The 7,077-nt window shown below is 42.6% G+C and overlaps 2 pseudogenes; one reads left to right on the forward strand and one right to left on the reverse strand.

The window, feature by feature from the left end:
- The first annotated feature begins 27 nt into the window (after positions 1 to 27).
- LOC129008110 (keratin, type II cytoskeletal 8-like) lies at positions 28 to 1,480 on the forward strand (annotated as a pseudogene).
- Positions 1,481 to 4,631: 3,151 nt separating this feature from the next.
- Positions 4,632 to 5,582, reverse strand: LOC129008482 (olfactory receptor 51F2-like; annotated as a pseudogene).
- Positions 5,583 to 7,077: the final 1,495 nt, after the last annotated feature.

The following is a 7,077-nucleotide window of genomic DNA, read 5'->3' on the forward strand; positions in this document are numbered from 1 at the left end:
TCCGCCTGGTTCAGCCTGCCTGCCTCCACTCCTGCCTCCACAATGTCCATCAGGGTAACCCAGAAGTCCTACGAGGTGTCCACTTCTAGCCCCCCAGGACTTCAGCAGCCACTCCTACACGAGTGGACCTGGTGCCTGCATCAGCTCCTCAAGTTTTCCCCAGTGGTACCAGCAGCTTCCGGGGTAGCCTGGATGGAGGTTATGGTGGGTCCAGCGGCATGGGAGGCATCACCACTGACACAGTCAACCAGAGCCTGCTGAGTCCCCTTAACCTGGAGGTAGACCCCAACAACCAGGCCATGCGCACCCAGGAGAAGGGGCAGATCAAGACCCTCAACAGCTAGTTTGCCTCCTTCATAGACAAGGTACGGTTCCTGAAGCAGCATAACAAGATGCTGGAGACCAAGTGGAGCCTCCTGCAGCAGCAGAAGACAGCTCGGAGCAACAGGGACAACATGTTCGAGAGCTACATCAACAACCTTAGGTGGCAACTGGACATTCTGGGCCAGGAGAAGCTGAAGCTTGGCAACAGGCAGGGGCTGATGGAGAACTTCAAGAACAAGTATGAGGATGAGATCAATAAGCGTGCAGAGATGGAGAATGAATTTGTCCTCATCAAGAAGGTTGTGGATGAAGCTAACATGAACAAGGTAGAGCTGGAGTCTCTCCTGGAAGGGCTGACTGACGAGATCAACTTCCTCAGGCAGCTGTATGAAGAGGAGATCCCAGAGCTGCAGTCCCAGATCTCGGACACATCTGTGGTGCCGTCCATGGACAGCAGCCGCTCCCTGGACATGGACAACATTATCGCTGAGGTCAAGGCGCAGTACAAGGAGATTTCCAATCGCAGCCGGGCGGAGGCTGAGAGCATGCACCAGATCAAGTATGAGGAGCTGCAGACGCTGGCTGGGAAGCAGGGGGGTGACCCGCAGCGCACAAGACTGAGATCTGCAAGATGAACTGGAACATCAGCCGGCTCCAGGCTGAGATTGAGGGCCTCAAAGGCCAGAGGGCTTCCCTGGAGGCCGCCATCGCAGATGCCGAGCAGCGTGGGGAGCTGGCCATTAAGGATGCCAACGCCAAGCTGTCCTAGCTGGAGGCCTCCCTGCAGCGGGCCAAGCAGAACATGGCGTGACAGTTGCGTGGGTACCAGGAGCTGATGAAAGTCAAACTGGCCCTGGATATCGAGATCGCCACCTACAGGAAGCTGCTGGAGGGCGAGGAGAGCCGGCTGGAGTCTGGGATGCAGAACATGAGTATCCATACAAAGACCACCAGTGTCTATGCAGGTGGTCTAAGCTCGGCCTATGGGGACCTCACAAGCCCTGGCCTCAGCTATGGCCTGGGCTCCAGCTTTGGCTCTGACGCAGGCTCCAGCTCCTTCAGCCACACCAGCTCCACCAGGGCCATGGTTGTGAAGAAGATCGAGACCCACCAAGGGAAGCTGGTGTCGGAGTCCTCTGACGTCCTGCCCAAGTGAACAGCTGTGGCAGCCCCTCCCAGCCTGCCCCTCCTGCGGCTGCTGGAAAGCACGAGAGGGAGGCCACTGTGCAGGGTAGCACAGGGAAAAGGAGACCCACCTGAGGCTCAGCCCTAGCCCTCAGCCCACCCACAGGGGAGTTTAGTGCCTGAGGACCCCCCTTGCCCATGCCTCCAGCTACAAAACAATTCAATTGCTTTTTTTTTTCCTATCCCAACTAAATCCTCAGCTAGCTCTGCCAAAAAAAAAAAAAGTAATTATTTCATGCTTTAGGTGGTGAAAAACCAATTAGCATCTATTAAATGCATTTCAAACTCAAAAAGTACTTAAGGTTAAGCAAAAGTAGACCTATTAAGATCAAGGAGTCATTATCTTTGCTCATTAAAGAGATATGTATCGGTCACAAAATCAGCAGGAAATAAACAAAATTCAGAATAATTTAAAGTGAGAGATGCCAGTGAAAAAACGAATTATAGAATAATGGACATGGCTTAGGAAACAAACAAGGTGTGTTAGTCCATTCTCACACTGCTATAAATAAATACCTGAGACTGGGTAACTTATAAAGAAAAGAGGTTTAACTGGCTCACAGTTTTGCAGGCTATGCAAGAAGCATAGTGACTTCTGCTTCTGGGGAGGCCTCAGGAAGCTTCATGGCAGAAGGCAAAGTGAGAACAATGCACCTCACATGGTTGGAGCAAAAGGAAGATGTAACCCATTGGGGATTACATTTCAACATGAGATTTGGGTCAGGACAGCGATCCAAACAGTATCACAAGGGATGCTGAGATGCCTGGAGACTGGTGATAGTGAGAAACCATTATGATTCCAGGGGCCAAAGCGGGAGGACGAAACATTGTCAAAGCAGAATGTCTCCTCCAACTCTACATTCTCCTTCTGGTGCCTTTGGTTTTGTGAACCCAATCCCAAGTCAGCTCACAAGAGAGCCTGATGATGCAGTCCATTTTTGTCAACACCCTGAAGCATGAAGAAAAGCACAAAATAATGGACACTAGAACTGGATATTAAGATGACAGTGAAAATAATAAGAACAAGTTTCCAGTCAAAATATATTATCTAAAAATAGATATGCCATATTCTCTGCCTTTGGGAAAAAATCCATTCATGAACAGACATGAGAGCAATTGGAAAGATGAGAGATAAGACAAAGAGTCCTTGAAAGCCAGTAAACTCCAAAACAGATGTTGACTCAGACACAACTTGAAACTCTGTTGCTGGCCATTGCACAGGAGACCTGAAGTGGTGGAGGAGAGAGGGGGCATGTCCTAGGAGAAGTAAATATTTGGTAGAAAGGAGAAAAAACATCCCCAAGAAATACCCCAAAATTGTCAACTAGCATCCTTTCAGAAGACTGTATGTATGATACTTGGTGAACTGTGAAAGCATTTAGCTGGCTGTAGTTATCAGTTGCTGCTGTTATTAACAGCAGTCCAGGATGGAGTACCTAATAAAATCCCTATCACGACCACACTGAGTTTGTGTTACAAGCACCTTACTCCATTGTGGTGGCTATTGGCTTTCTCAGCTCCAAATCTACCATTCTGTAGACTCTGCTTTTGATAAGAAGGCCGCAACTCATGAATCAGAATAATCGTTTGGTTCCCCGCTATGGTCCATTAATTGGGGGAGGCTAGGACACTGGAAGCTGCTGTAGGGACAAATATGTCTATCGTGTTTGCTTATTGCACCTATCAGTGCCATCACAGCAATAATTCTTTGCCAAGATGCATTGGTTCCAGTTTCTAGTTTTATTTTTTCCCACTCTTCCAGCAATAATCTCATCATGCCGCTCAGAAGAAATAGAATCAACCATCAGTGGGCTGTGTTCAGGGACCTAAGTCCCAACTCCACGAGAGGTCTTTCTCTGGTGTTCCTGAGGTGTGAGCTGTAGTGGGGAAGTCCCCTTTCCTGCAAGGTTGGCTCTTGGCCTCATGTTCTCCATCCTTTGAGCTCCTAAGGTACCAGAACCAAAGGAGCAGCACCCTCTCATTATAGGTCAGAATATAAGCTCTTGGGGGAACTCTCCACCAAAATTATAGTTTTTAATAAGCCCAAACTCTTCTCTTTGCTCCCAAGGTCATATAAGTAGAGGAAACTTCCTGTAGTTATTATCCCTGCATTATTCCTGTGTTCCTTTTTTTCTCTTTCAGTCCTCTAATACCTGTTTATCCAGTTCTTTGTACTAAATGCTTCCTGTGTTAGTCACTGGTGTGATTTCTATTTTTCAATCTAGACCCTGAATAGCATATCCACTTCAGCTTTCCTTGAAGATAAGGTCCAAGCATAGCATTATAAATCCCACCAGATTAAAATATTTCTGTATTTGCTTCTTGTTAATCTTGAGGCCTTACAGAAAATTAATTTATTTGAAGATGGTATTTCCCAAAAGCAGGAACACACTTGTTTAGCAATAAGCATGACATTACTACTTCTGAAGAAACTATACAGATTGGAGTTGAATTAAGCATAGTTGTATTTCACAGAATGCTTATGCTCGACATCTTCCCTGAAGAGCTAGGAGAAAGTATGAATATTTGACCAAATACAGTTAGGTTACTGACAATGCAATAAAATATTTATTTATTATACTAGCTGTTAAATGTGGAGGTCAAGGAGGCCAGAGGCAAAGGAAAGTAAAAATATTTGAAACAATTGAGTAACCATGGACACGGCAAGCTGTCTATGGTAAATTTCATTTACAAGATTCAGTAATTTGAAATTGTTAATGCACTTTTTATTTCCATTTGAGAGCAGCGTGATGTTATTTATCTCTTTAAAGGAGAAGTTTAAATAATAAGTAGACACTTTCTCTTTTTCTGTTTTTTTAAAACAAAATAATACCACATTTGCAAACTAAGCTGAATCATTGGTTAACAAAGTCTTTGAAAATGATTCATCTCAAATGCAGAAATGTTCTTATTATCATCATGACTATCAAAGGAAAAGAATGGTATCCTTGAGAATCTTCAGCTCATATTAATCTCTCTGAGTTCCCTGTCTTCTTACTTCAAACTAAGTTGTATTTTGGGAAACTTTAAATACAAGCATGAGTCTAAACATATTAACCTCTTTGAATGGCATTTTACTCATCTATAAAATGACAAAGACTAGAAAAAATTGAAATGTTCATCTAGTTCTTTGCTGTGCTAGAATGGAGAACTTTTAGCACAGCCTAGTGTATCTGTTTGGTCTTCACACTGTAGATGATGGGGTTCATTACAGGAGGGATTAGTAGGTAGGCATTGGCAATCAAAGTATGCACATAGGGTGGGGCCTGCTTCCCAAACCTGTGAACAAAGGACAGACTGATCAATGGAATGCAAAATACAGCAACAGCCCCAATATGGGAGATACATGTGCTGAAGGCTTTCTTCCTTTCTTCTGGGGAAGCAATGTTGAGAACAGTCTTAATGATCAAAATATAAGAAAGGACAATAAAGACAGAATCTGCCCCAGCAGTGGTAATCAGGGCAGTCAGCCCAGCTGCACTGTTTATCCTGGTTTCTGTGCATTAGAGCTTCATCACATCAGGATGAAAGCAATAGGAGTGGTGGAACACGTGGCTGCGGCAGTAGGACAGTCTTTTAAGAAGCAACACCATAGGAGTCAGTGTTATTGTTCCCCTGGTGATAATTGCTACTGCAATCTGTGCTATTTTCAGATCAGTTAAGACAGAAGCATATCTAAGAGGATTAGTAATGGCCACAAAATGATCAAAAGCCATGGCCAACAGCACTGAAGATTCCATGACAGTGAAGAGTTGAATAAAGAACATCTGGGACAAGCAGGCATTAAAGCTGATTTCCCTCACATTGAACCAGAATATACCCAGCATGGTGACCAGAGTGGATATGGACAGGCTGAGGTCAGTGGTGGACAGCATGGAGAGGAAATAATACATGGGTTCATGGAGGCTGGGCTGAGTGACAACAGCAAAGAGGATCAGGCTGTTTCCAGAGAGGGCAGTTACATAGAGGAAGCAGAAGGGAATGGAGATCCAGGTGTGGAAGGCTTCCAGCCCAGGAACACCAGTGAGCAGGAAAATGATGGAAGTGGAGGTGATATTCTGCAAAGTTGACATATTGAACTCAAATGGCAGAATCTTAAGCTGAGTGTCTGGCAATGATAAACAGTATTTATTTATTATGCATTTAATCTGAAATTATTTCACCAAGTAAACATTTATAAAAGATAATGTCTACCTTATATAGAAAGCTCATAAAGATTGGTTAATGGCAATGACAAATGAAGGCCACATCAAACAAAGGAGCAGAAAACAGGAAATGAATGGTTCCCTGAGGATACAGAATTTGTACAAAAACAAAGACAGCAGCATTCCGTCTTATTTAAGTTCACATGTCTGATAAGTGACTTCAAGTGGTAGGTAGTCAGCAAATATTTGTTGAAGTGTGTTCAAAGGGTTGTATGATATTTTATACACATAGTAATATATGCAGTGATTCTGATACAGTAATTGAATTACACTAGCTTTTAGAGGCCCATCCAAAATATCCTATCTTTATCTCCTGCTATTTTCTTTCAATCAGAATCAGATCCAATATGTCTAATAAATAGCCAACATTTGTTGATCCCCTACTATCTGCAGTGTGATAATACCCTGGATAAGCATACAGTCTATTTGTGATATTAAAATTTAAACTGTACCTAAGAAATTTTCATACCACATAACGAGTGTGAGTTAGATATAAAAACATATACTTATGTATAAACCAGAATTAGAATATATGGGGCCTCCAGTATGAAAGTGTTATGGATAGTTTAATGTTATGAATTTTTATCCTACATCCCAAGTCAACGTTTTTTACAGCATGTTATAAATTTTAACTGGGTTAAAATACTCTGACATTTACCAGCTGGGTTACCACATGATGAGTTACTAAACTGTATGTGCCTCATTTTCCCCATCTCTAAAGTAACAATGGTATGCATATCCACAGGACTGTTGTGAAGATTAAATTAATGTATGTGAAAATCTCAGCAGAGCATCTCACTATGGTAAAAAAAAAACTTAACAAATGTTAGTTATTATCATTAAAGAGAAAAATTAAAGTTAAAAAAGTGTACACACATTGTTTTCCAACATCTATCCCCAACCCCCACCTTCATGTATCTACTTGTCTCTTTATCTGGTAGCTAAGAAAAAAAAAAAATTGGAAATATTCTAAATCTAATTTAGGTAATATCCACTGGTTAATATCTCTTTCTCATTTCATCTCTTCTTCTGCTACAATTATGTTTTTTCTCATCCTTTTTTCATCTTTCCAGGTTAAAAAGAAGAGCTCTTACACCTTTCCAGATAACCCCCATTACCTAGTTTCAATCTATCTTGGATGTTAGTTTTGTTTAACATCAAACATTACTGAGTGCAAGCCGCAATCCAGACTGTTGAGATACAGAACCAAGTGAAGTATTGCACCTGCCCTGAGGATCATTAGGGAATAATAGGATGGTTCAGAAAACAAATGTGCAAACAAACAAATAATAAGACTGTATTTAAAATACAGAGGTTTATATATTAGAAAGTTGGAGGGGATGGAGTCAAACAGCTTCTCTGA

The sequence above is a fragment of the Pongo pygmaeus genome, chromosome 9, assembly GCF_028885625.2.
Source record: "Pongo pygmaeus isolate AG05252 chromosome 9, NHGRI_mPonPyg2-v2.0_pri, whole genome shotgun sequence".
Lineage (NCBI taxonomy): Eukaryota > Metazoa > Chordata > Mammalia > Primates > Hominidae > Pongo > Pongo pygmaeus.